This window comes from Lutjanus erythropterus, chromosome 14, assembly GCF_056507025.1.
Source record: "Lutjanus erythropterus isolate fLutEry1 chromosome 14, fLutEry1.hap2, whole genome shotgun sequence".
NCBI classification, from domain to species: Eukaryota; Metazoa; Chordata; class Actinopteri; order Lutjaniformes; family Lutjanidae; genus Lutjanus; species Lutjanus erythropterus.
In genome coordinates this window covers 10,699,414-10,711,249 of record NC_139330.1, presented here as the reverse complement: position 1 = coordinate 10,711,249, position 11,836 = coordinate 10,699,414, and the positions used below count along the sequence as shown (strand labels likewise).

General features: G+C 40.6%; 1 protein-coding gene across 1 annotated transcript in view; it reads left to right on the top strand.

The window, feature by feature from the left end:
• The first annotated feature begins 43 nt into the window (after positions 1-43).
• The window catches only part of sipa1l2a (signal-induced proliferation-associated 1like 2, genome duplicate a), a 120,827-nt gene continuing 109,034 nt past the window's right edge, over positions 44-11,836 (top strand). Inside the window, exon 1 of the mRNA XM_084736509.1 lies at positions 44-189. The gene's annotated coding sequence lies outside the window, so the exon portion shown is untranslated. The remainder of the gene's footprint in view (positions 190-11,836) is intronic.

Here is an 11,836-nt window from a genome sequence, read left to right as displayed (position 1 = left end):
TCATCACGGAGGTAGGTGCTGGATGCATATCGCTATGGTCTGTGTGCTACTTCAGTCTGGAGGCTGACACTGACACAGAGAGATGTGAGAGCGACCGCTAACAGCTTCAGCTGGTTTGTTTTTTTTTACCCTGTAAGGATACCTGACAGCGTGAACAAAACCCGGACAGGACAGCGCTCACATTTAAAGGTAAGAGACGAATGTGTGTGTGGTTTTTTTTCTGTCTCCGAGCCGAGCGACAAAGTAAAAAAAAGTAGGAGTGTTGAGCTGAAAGTGAGGAGCGCTGCACACACGCAGGAGTGAGAGTAGCGAGAGGCGTAGAAAGTCACTGGCACATCGATGGCGATAGTGAACACAAAAGATAAAGTTACTTTCAGGCACCGAGGCGGATGTAATTTGAGAGGCAAAACATAAAAGCAGACGCCTATCTATAGCTCATATTTGTGTCTGTCCGTGAACTGTGCGCTGCGAGCTCCAGTGCTGTTGACTTCACCCACGTTTGTTTGTTTATTTAATAGGCAGCACGTTAACCTCACGCCAAACTGCATGCAAAAAAAATTAACTGAATGCAGCCCACGTTATATCACTCAAATTTTTAAACACATCTTGTTTTAATGTTAATGATGTTGTTGACGTCATGTTTTTTGTGCTGGTGGTGTGTGTAAGCAGGATGGTGGTGGTGGTGGTGGAGGAGGAGGAGGGGGGTAATTGGACTGGATTTGCACAGACATATTTTTGAATGAATGTGTTCAGTGGAGTGCTTCCATGAAAACGGTGGGGGGCGATAAAGGCATCATTGTCCAACTGGTCATGGGTAATAAAGCCCTCTGTAGGTGAAGCCCACAGCTATAGTCTTGCAGGCCATATTTAATTGTTCTGAATGCATGCAATAAAGGAATATCTTTTTATTTATGCAAGTAATGACAAAGGAAATCACTCACTTTGACTCAACTGTGCTTTGCTGTTGTATTTTGTGCTTATCTTTGCAAGGGCTGGGCAATCCATCGATATATTGTGATATGAGACTAGATATCGTCTTAGATTTTGGATATCGTGATATCATGATATGGCATTAGTGTCTTTTTCCTCGTTTTAAAGGCTGCATTACAGAAAGTGATGCAATCTGAAATTACCAGAATGTTCCAACTGTTCTGTAGTTTGCAATAAGATATGATGAGACAAACCTTTACGTGTCCCACAATAGGTAAATTCCAGGAAGTTTACCTCGATTTTGCAGGAAATTTGCCTTAATATTGAAGTATTTGGTCAAACATATTGTTAACATGTAAGTATTATGGCAAAAATTTCTTAAAATAGTACAGAAAAATGTTCCCTGTCAGTGTTTTACTCTCATATCTGATGTTTTTGCAATAATGTTACTAGAGCTGCAACAACTAACATTATTAATTGATTATTAGATTAATTGTCATCTATTCTGATAATCAGTTAACTGTTTTGAGTCATTTATTAAGTGAAAAATGTCCAGAATCTCTGATTTCATCTTCTCAAATGAGAATATTTGCTAGTTTCTTTGGTACTTTGTGACAGTAAACTGGGTATCTTTGCTGCTTCAGATGTTGAAGCTTGAACACATTTTAACTATGACATGTGTTGTTGGCTACTTTATTCCACATCAATGCATCATATTCTATAAGATCAGTATATGTTTGCACTATAGGACAGTTTACAGTATGTTATTTTAGAGAGAATGCATATATCAAGATATATATCACAATCTTTCTCAATCTTTTTGCAGCGGTGGGAGCTTGTCAGTATGTCCAGACCATATTTACAGTCAGTGTTCCAGACAAAGAACTGTTTCCCCTAACATGAGAGTTGTTTGGATTCTCCATAAATAATATCTGGCGACCTGCTTGTACTCAGCATGTGCAATCCGGCTTTATTACTGGCTGCTCCTGTGGCCTATTCAATATACAGTGTACTGTATACCCCACTGGGAGAGTAAACAAGTGAAATGTTGTTTGTCGTCCAGCACCATATCCTTTGCTGTCTTCCTGCAGGAAGTTTAGCCTCCACAATAACTAACTTCCCAATAAAGGGAAACAAATAGGCCCATTCCTCTGCTGGTGGCTCGCTGCAGACACAACAACTAGGTGCTCATGAGTGTAAATGTAACTTTCCATTGTTTAATTTTCTGGGCTCTAGATTTATGTCCTCCTGGCTTCACAGCTCCCATCTGAACAGATCAAGCATAAAGACTTCTCTTCTCCTGGAGCGTTAAAATCAATAAGACACCATTATTTCTCACAGGGTTTTATGTCTGGGAAAGATTAGTTTTCCATGGGGCTGTGCTGAAGTAAGTAGGCACAGGAGTGTTTTAAGATTGCGCCGGTATGTCGATGGCCTGGTATAACATTTAACATATTTTCCTTTAATGCCAAAAATGTTTGGCGCAACTCCAGCTGTCATAGCTCTGCACATCAGGGAGGCACTTTTTCAACTGACCACTCTCCTGGACGAGCATAAAGACATCTGTAGTGATGTGTGAGTAATTTGCTATTATTGTGCACAAAAGCGAAAAACAACCTCATTAATCTGCTCATTCTGTCTGTCATCGTGCAAATATTTCCGTTAGTGAACCGGTTTTCCAATCGAGTTTGGATTCGTGCCTTTCCACATTATGTCGCTGCACTCATACATAACCTATATTATATTTAATATAGTGGTACATTTGATCCCGACCTTGTTGCAAGCAAAGGTAGGCTTATTTTCCGGACAGATGAAAGATAGATTAAAGACAAGATCCTCCCTAATGGAGATGAAAATGAGGCTGCCTAGGTGCTTCCTCTCACCCACTGAGGGGGACCTATTCAGCAGCCATGATAATGATAGTGCCAAGGAAAGTCTTTCAATCTTAGTTTGAATAGAGATCTGTTGCATTCTGCCATCAATAGGGCACGGAAAAGGCCCTGAAGAAGAAATATGTTCTCATCTATTTCTAACAGCGCCTTCTGCATGGCTAACCAGACAATGGGTAATTGAGCTGGATAGATATGTCTTTCAAAATAAAGTTATGTGCACAATGTGTGCTCAGCTGAACAATAAGGCACCTGTCAGGATTGGCAGAGGAACGTCTTCCTGTGACATGCCCGCAGGCCATATCCAGTTGTTATCATTGCAGAGCTGGTTAGGATGTCTTCTGGCCTAGTGGGCTTGGAGACGCCCCACTAGAGTTACAGACGTTACGTTGCGTTTGTGGAAGAGAAATATATTACCGTAACACAGAACTGTTTGGGGGCTTTTCTTTAGGTTTGGGAAATCACTTATAACTGCCCTTTGAGTTGCGTAATACTCTGTTCAGTGATATAACATCATGTAATGATCTTGTGAAAATGGATCATGCACAATGACTGAGTTGGCTGAAACTTTTAGATTAGCTAGTTACCTGAAGAAGAGGCCTGGGAGATGAGGAAAAAAGCTCTTTATCATGATTAATTGTAAGTTTGTAGTAGTTCTCATAGTAGAAATTGAGCAAAATGTTAATGTGTCTGTCAGGCAGTGAGACAGGCAGTCATTTAACTCAAAGTCCAGAGTGTATATTTTCAGAGCAGTGGGCTTTTTTTTTCAGGGTAACAGGCTTAACTTTACATCGACAGATAATTGACAGTTATAATCAGCTGATCAACTTACAGTGGAGGACTCATCGTCGTCATACGATGCCAATCTTGAGACCTCAAAAATACGGAGGATTTCGAGCCCAAAACATTTGAGTTTCAGAGACTTTGTTTCCTGCTTTCAGTGTTTTTTTTCATTCATTTAGTTCTTGCCCCTGCCCCTAAAAGAAAATTGACATGGCAGATCTTACAAAGTGCATGTCCCTGTCCTGATACTGGCCTTAAGAAATGGGAATTCTTCTCAGGGAGTCTGGTCAGGTGTAGCTGTATTGTTGTCTGGGTGGAAACGGATTAAGTACGCTGTACAGTGTCAGAAACAGGCTCAGACAATGAAGAGGAAAATAGGTGTGAAAATTTGTCAGAAATCAAGAGAAGTACAGGAGAATTGTGATCCTGGGAGGAAATAGGGAGATGACAATGAAAAACAGGAGTCTCCTGGGAAAATCGGGATGGTTGGAAAGTATGGTCATAGCTTGTTACTGACAGTTCACAAAGTTGCACTGGTCTCGTGCTCCTGCAGTGTTCCTGCAGCCTGCCTGAGCTTCCTCAAGTCTGGGAACTGGCTCCAACTTGCTGTTGTGCTCATTTCTGCACGTGCTGTTGCTACATATTGCTCCTTTAACAGCAGTAGTTGGTTGCAGTCTTCTTGTTACACCACTCCTCCAGTGCGCCTGACATTGTCTCCTGCTCTTTCCCTGTTTTTGTCTCCGTTCCCACGGTGCTTTGCTACCGGTGTGCTGACTAGTCATGATTTGGAGAACTGTAGAAAGGAGAAAAAAAAGTACCAAAGGACTTAAGTCCAGACCACATTTGTTAGGGTAGATGCTTTTCTCCTTATTGTACCATAGATCCATGCCAAACCATGTGGCTCCCCCCTTTCCAGTGAAGCCCACACCCCGCGCATGTGACGAGGATCAGGAAACCTGGTCTGTTCTGTGCCGGCTGACCGGCTGACTGGCTGGCTGGCTAGCCAGGAGTCACAATAGGTCTCCCAACCAAATCCTGTTGCTTCAAACCCAACCAACCAGTAGACAGGGGGGATCACATGCTGCCTGCTCCTGTTGTGAGAGCCAGATTTTCTCCCCGTCTTTTTGTCAGCCTTTGTTTTGATAGCAGTCTGGATTTATGGAAGGGTTTAAGCCCACTCATCACTGTCAGGGAAAGCACAGATGCCGTCATGAGGTTGATGTTTTTTTATGAATTGATCCCGTGTTTCACCAGGGGTCTGTTTGTGATGGATGTGGGTGGTTTACTGAAAAATTTTCAGAATGTGTGCAGTGCAGACAAAGACTGGAGTTTCTCTTTAGATGTGAGATATCAGCTCGGTTTGTATCCAGAGCTGCGAACAAAGATTATTTTCAAAATCAATTAATCTGCCAATTTTATTCATGGTTAATTAGATAAATCTTTTAGGCTATAAAATGTCAGGAAATTATGAAAAATGTTCATCACAGTTTCTCAGAGCCCTTTAAATAGCTTCTTTTGTCAAACCGTCAGTCTAAAACCCAAAGACTCTTCATTTACTGTCATAAATGATAAAGAAAAGCAGCAAATCCACGGATAGAGGCCAATATCTTTAAGTATAGCCCAACCAAGACCCTAAATTTAGTGGCAAAAGTAAATTTTTGGTGTCCTAAATGTGAAGCAGTGTGAAGCAGGCTTTCACAATAAAAACCTGCCAGCTGATTAGGCTTGATAATACTATATGAGCGGATATAAATGTTAAAAAATGCTCCACAATCATTTTAATTTCTGCAGATCTATTTGTAATGTTGATAATCACTTAAGAGCCCATCAGTTCCAGCAATACTTCCTGATAGTTTACGTTGTAGGATTCTGTGAAGAAGGTTGAAACATGGCTACCAAAGGATCTCGTGACCTTAATTGTTCTGAGGCTAGCGTGTTGGGTTCTTTTGGGGTCAGTCATCATTTTTGTCTGCTGCATTGCACATTATACGACCTCTCGTGTGTAATCAGCGTAATAGCATTAAGACGGCATGTTTAACAGCTTGCTCGGGCGCTGGCGTATGTCAGCATCCATTCCAGGGAAACGCAGGAAGACGCCAGCAGCTCTTCGCAGCACAATATTTCCACTCTTTAAGTGATATGCACAAATTAGATGTTATGGCTCGTGGCGGGTTTCTTGAGGACATATGTGGATTGGTGCCCTCATGTGCCACTCTGCTTGTTTATTTGTTTATGTCTAGTAGATGTATGTTAATCTGAGTGTGTTGATGTGGTTAAGCTTTGTAGTAGATGCGGTAGATTAGAAGCAGATGGACACTGCGATTGTTTTGATATAATGCTTGCCATTTAAAGGGTGTTATTTAGGAGTTTCTACATTTTATTACCTGGTTTTAAAGGGGTAGCTCAGGTTATTTGAAGTGGGGTTGTATATGGTACTTATCTATAATCAGTGTATTACCTGCAGTAATGTCCCGTGTTGGAAGCTAAGCAGTTCTTTGGGCATGGTCTGCAACAAAAAGTATTGTATCCATTCATCCACTGAACATTTTCATGGCCCTCTTGGTCAGAAGTAGATGTTCTTAGTAAATGGTGTTGGCTAAAATAGCTGCTCCACCAACCCATCCCGTTTTTACATGTTGTTTCTGCTCTGCTCTTTAATTTCCCACCCTCTTGCCACTCATCCAGTGGCTTGCTGTCGTGCCAGGCACATGTGGGTGAAGAAGCGGTGTCATGGCTGGAGGGGAAGCTGCTCGATGAAGCAAATGGTATAGTGACAGAAGTCAAATGCTGATCGTGCCGTCGCTGGTGAGGACCCTGTCAACCTCTGATGACACAAAGCCGAGCTGCTGAAGGACTGAGGAGGAGGTGGGATGTGAGGGCAGAGAGGAGAATAAAGGTCTGAGGCCTGTGATGACTGACTCTGCCGTCACTGCTGGCTCATGCGTGGCTAGAGACCAGTTATGGAAAAGATTAGGCATCTGATAACTTCTGCCAGAGCAATAGATGAGCTGCAATATGCTTCCCTATATCCTTCTTCCAGCTGTTTTGAAGCCCTTTTGTTGCAGGGCAGATAGTGAATGTGCAGTGACGTATTGCATTAGATGTTACTACTGTGTCAGTGGTCATGAAAACAAAGTCATATGACCAGCTTAGACCAGCTCGGACTGTTTTAACGTTGACCTTTTGAAACCCCGCATGAATTTCTGGACTAAGCTCCATCCTACACACAGGACTGACAGACGGAGCTGCATATGATCTTCACTGTATGGCGGTGGCTTACAGATGTAGTCATCACTGTCAACACGGATGTGACTGTAAGATGTTTTTCCCTCTGACAAAAGATCATTAATCCTCCAGATAATCTCTTTGATCTTCAGACACAATAGTTAAATGTGGGTCATCTCACCATCACTGTCATAATTACCAAAGAAATTAAAAATTAAGACCATTAATCATTTACTCAACACAGCATACTGATTATCCATGCTGGGCTAAAATAATGGCGTGTGCATATTTGTGGCTTGATCATTATGTTAAATAGCAAAATGGACGCAAACTGCAACCTCCAGCCTTTGCATTAAATCCTTTAGGCTACATCCACACTAATACATTTTGGTTTTAAAATGCATAAATTTTACTACATTTGTGCACAGCATCCACACTTTTCCAGCATCTCTGAACTCCTAATACGAAGACTTCAGAATGACCGGTATTATACAAAAATACAGGGGAATATGTAAATTAACCAGTAAATTGCCAGGAAGTTGAGTTTTGTGGTTGGATGGGATGGATGGTTGGATTTTTTTCATACTTTATTGAGATTGCATTTGAGTCTGAGCAAACAGACTTTTTGGAAATGATGATGCAGACACCGACATTCACTTCCTGACTGGGTGACATGTCCTACCCTGATTCTTTTATAAAGATTACAAACATTGCTTACCTTTTTGTCCATGCTAGCAGCTGTTGTGTGGTTAAATTCTATTTTTTATAATGCTTCTACTGCCTACCTGTGCAGGAGGAAAGCTGTTATTGGAGCATTTTGCAGTGTTATCACCCCTACATGGAGCGCCGGTTTTAGATGAGGCTTGGATGAACCAGTGCCTGGTGGGAGTGCTGTTCTTCGTTGGTAATATTTTATGAAACTAAGCAACCAACCGCAGAGTAGACAATCTGTTTGTCCTGTTTAGTCAGTATACTTGAATGGTTGTGTGATATGATATGATTATTTCTGAAACTGTGCTAAAATGCTGGTGTGGACAGAGATTGTTTTAGTTTTAAAATGTAGTTTTAGACCATGTTCACACCAACTTTGTTTAATGAGTTTGAACTGAACCCTGGAGCGTTTACCCCTGCGGTGCGGTTTGTTTGAGTTGGTGTGAGTGCTGGATTTGAGCTCCTGTGCAGACCAAACAGCCGCACTCTGGTCTGCCTCAAAAGGGTGGTCTCAGACCGCTATCAAGTGAACTCTGGAGCAGTTCATTTCTGATGTGAGCGGCATGCAAACCAATCACAGGAAGCGTACCACTGTATGTGTCATTTCATTGGCTAAAAAATGTTTTCTCATCTGTTTTGGTGGCTGGTGAACTAGCAACAAACACCAAACGACAGAAAAGGAAACAGAGCGGTGCAGTTTTTGAAAGTGTCTGTGTGTTCAGCTCTCAGTACTGTTGTAGCTTCTAACTGAATCTCTGTGTTTGAAGTTGAGTTTCTCTCCTGCGTTGCTTTTTTTTTATTTTCAGTTCTGCTTTGTTTTTAAAAACAACATTTCCTGTTTTTGCTGCTTCATAATACAAGCTTTTAAATAACAAAACAAGAGGGGACTTTTATTGTGAAGAATGAACAGGAAATGAAACGTCCATTTACAAGAGTTTGACTTGCGTCATGCATGGGAGTGTGTGGGTTTACAGTTTCTGGGCCGTTTGAGATTTTCCTGCGTGAACACAAAGTGGACCAGCTGGAAAATTGAAACAGTGTGTCATTCTTGCATCCCTTCAATTCTGGAAGTGGACCTTTAGGTGTGAATCTGCCCTTAAAATGAAACCGTAGCATTAGTCTTGTTAATGGTGTGAGACCACAATATTTTTATTCCACCATTTCTCATCCTTTGATGACTAAGTGCAAATACCACGGCATCAGTCTTTGTTTTACCAAGCCAATCATCTAACACTGTCACTCCAAAAAACATCATGCATTATGGATTTTCAATAGTCAAGCATATAGGAAAATGTGTCTTGCCAAGATGAATTATGTTTGCACCTCCTGTTCCCTCAGGGACTCATTAGTGTCCATATCAGGAATGTTGGGGAAAAGGCCACCGAAAGTTGCTGACCCTCCATACATGTTTTGTCTACGTGTCTGTCACTGGGCCACAATGGAGAGAATGAGCGCTGGCCAGTCATTAACCCGATTGCCACTGATTCCAAGGACCAGTCGTGACCCATGGGGTTAACTCAGTCTGTGTTCCCCTCAGCGGGCCCAGACAATCGGGACAGCTGACCTCTGTGGGTGCAGCCAGCCTCCAATGGGAGATAAGAAGGGATTTGGTTTAGTGCTGGTGTGCATACCTCCTTCCTACTGTAGCGAAAAAGAAAAGAGCCTGTCTGAATAGGCAGACATGACTGGGTGTGGGTGATCCAGCCTGTCCAGGCTGCATGCCATTACGGCCTCCGGAGACTTTCGCTCTCTGTGTCTCTGTCTGTTCATTCATTGAGCACCACCTTCGTAAAGGTGCAGGGTTCAACTTTAATGATTTTTTTTTTTTTTTCACTTGCTTATTTGAGCAAGTCTGTCAGAAATCTACTTGGCCAAAGTCTGATTTTACTTTCTCCTGTACAAATTGTTATGGTTATAAAATAACAAAGACTAAAGATGATTGTTGTGTTTAGTCTAGCGCTTCATAATCTAAAAAAAATGTCAGAAAATAGTGAAAAATGTCCATCCAAGTTTTTCAGAGTCCAAGGTGATGTTTTTAAATGGCTGGCTTTGTCAGACCAAAACCAAAAGATATTCAGTTTAATATGATAATAAACAACGAAAAGCAAGAAATTTCCATATTTGAGAGGCTCTTTTTTTCTGCCAGTTTTGGATGAAAATTTACTTATCAAAATAGTTTAATAGGCAAGTGAGTTGCATGATTTACTAGCCCAACAAGGTACTTTACTTGCTTGCTTGATGCTTACTGTTAAGACCTGACGTGTTCAGTATGGAACGCCGGAATGACCAATATTATACAAAAAGAGGTGTAAAATAAATAAACATGTTTAAATACTTGGGAATATGTAAATCAACCAATAAACTCCCATTAAGTTGAGTTTTCTGGTTGGGTGGATGGATTTATTTCACACTTTATTTATTTATTTCTGTATTTTCCTGTAGTTTCATAGGATTTCATCATACCTATTTTTGTAATCCTTGAAGGTACCTGGGACTGTAGTCATAAAATGTAGGCCAATACTGCACGAAACCCTCCGTGCAAACATCTGCGCCCTTGACTCTCAAATTGACCCTGGGTAAGCAAAGGAGCAAATAGCCATCGGATGAGTTGTTTTGAAGCGTAAAACTACGCTGACTTGTTTCTGATAGAGGTTGATTGTAATTAACAAGTCAAATGGAGCAGAGCCGTGACAGATGTGCCATAAAGTGCTCGGCTTTAGTGTGTTTGCGTGTGTGCGAGTCGTTGAGGCGGTGCCGCTGGAGCCAGTATCCTTCACTTAACCTCACCAGTGCACCACAGAGCTTCTACACTGTTGTTGAGCACGAGGTTGTGTTGAACATAAATGACCAGCAGAATTGCTGTAATAGATATTATCAGCAGTTTAAGATGCGTTAGTGTTGAGATATTATGTTTTGTGATTCTCAGAAACACTGTGTTGTGATATCATGATACATCCACAGATTCTGTGTTAAATTTTTTAAATTTTGAATTTGGCTGATTAAAAATTCATTAACCGATGACATATGTTTTGTGTACTGTTTCTCCCGAGCTCACAGGTTTTCTCTGTTTGCCTTGTTAGTCAGTGATTGTACCATTGTTGTAAGCCATTTGTTGGATGACAGGTGGACAAGAGCAGCCGTTTGGAGTGAGAGAGGTATTGTTTTATTAACATTTTCATATAAATTAGGGATGTTAATGATTAATAATTAATGGATTAATCAACATTAAGAATATAACCAATTAAAAATGCGTGGATGGATGTATTATAAATAATTGATCTAGCAATGGCAGTAATTGTGCCTCATTTTACATTGTTTTGTCTGGATAAGCCATTTATTGGAAACTTCAACTTAAAGTAAAGGAGGGAAAAAAGAAAAAAAAATGGAAAATGAGAAAAAGAAATGCGTCTTGGATCATTAGTATTTCCAACTATTGGTTAAGAAAAATGCACAAAATTTGCAACCCCGATAGCAATATGATTCAAAGTACTGTAGTATATCACAGTATTTTAAATCACAACCCTTGTATCTTGATGTGTATCATATGACCATGTTCTAACCAATACACAGCCCATAATGTTATATTACATATAGTTAAGGCAGTTTCCCTAAGCAGTCTTTACTTAAGATGCAAAGGGCTGAAGAATAAAAGAATTTATTTGACACTTTGACCTCTTTTCATTGTTGTGATCTTGCCTGTTCTGCTCTGTGTACAGTACTGATGGGAATGTACAAGTTTCCTGGTTATCAGACTTTTTAAAGGAAGGAACTTTGTCCCAAACAGCCCCTTTTTATCAATTGTGAGAAAGTGTCTGTTTTTTTTTTTTTTTTCTTTGGTTCCTTTCATGTTGCCAGGCCTCTGACATGAGACAAATTACAAAGTCTAGTCCCGGTCTGTAGCCTGTCATTGTGTTTTTAAAAGTGCTGACGAAACACATTGGGGATGTTATTCTTGTTTGTGTTCCCACTGAGCCATTAATCAGATGATAATGAGTTTAGTTTACTGAATATATGTGGTTTACACTGGGAATCCCAGAACTATAACAAAATTTTGGCCGCTGGCAGTTTTATATTCTGCGTCTAACTCAAAGTGGTGTGAATCTATGTGTTATTCAGATTTTGTTAATCTTTCATTTGACGGCAAGCTGTCAAAATCGTTTGAGTGTCTGCTAGAAGAAATCAGAGGCATTATACTATTTTTTTCATTTTCTATAGCTTCATTTAGTTAAAATAACATCATACTTCCTTTCAAAATCCATGAAATCTAAATATTGTGTCTCTTGTAGTTCACTTCATGT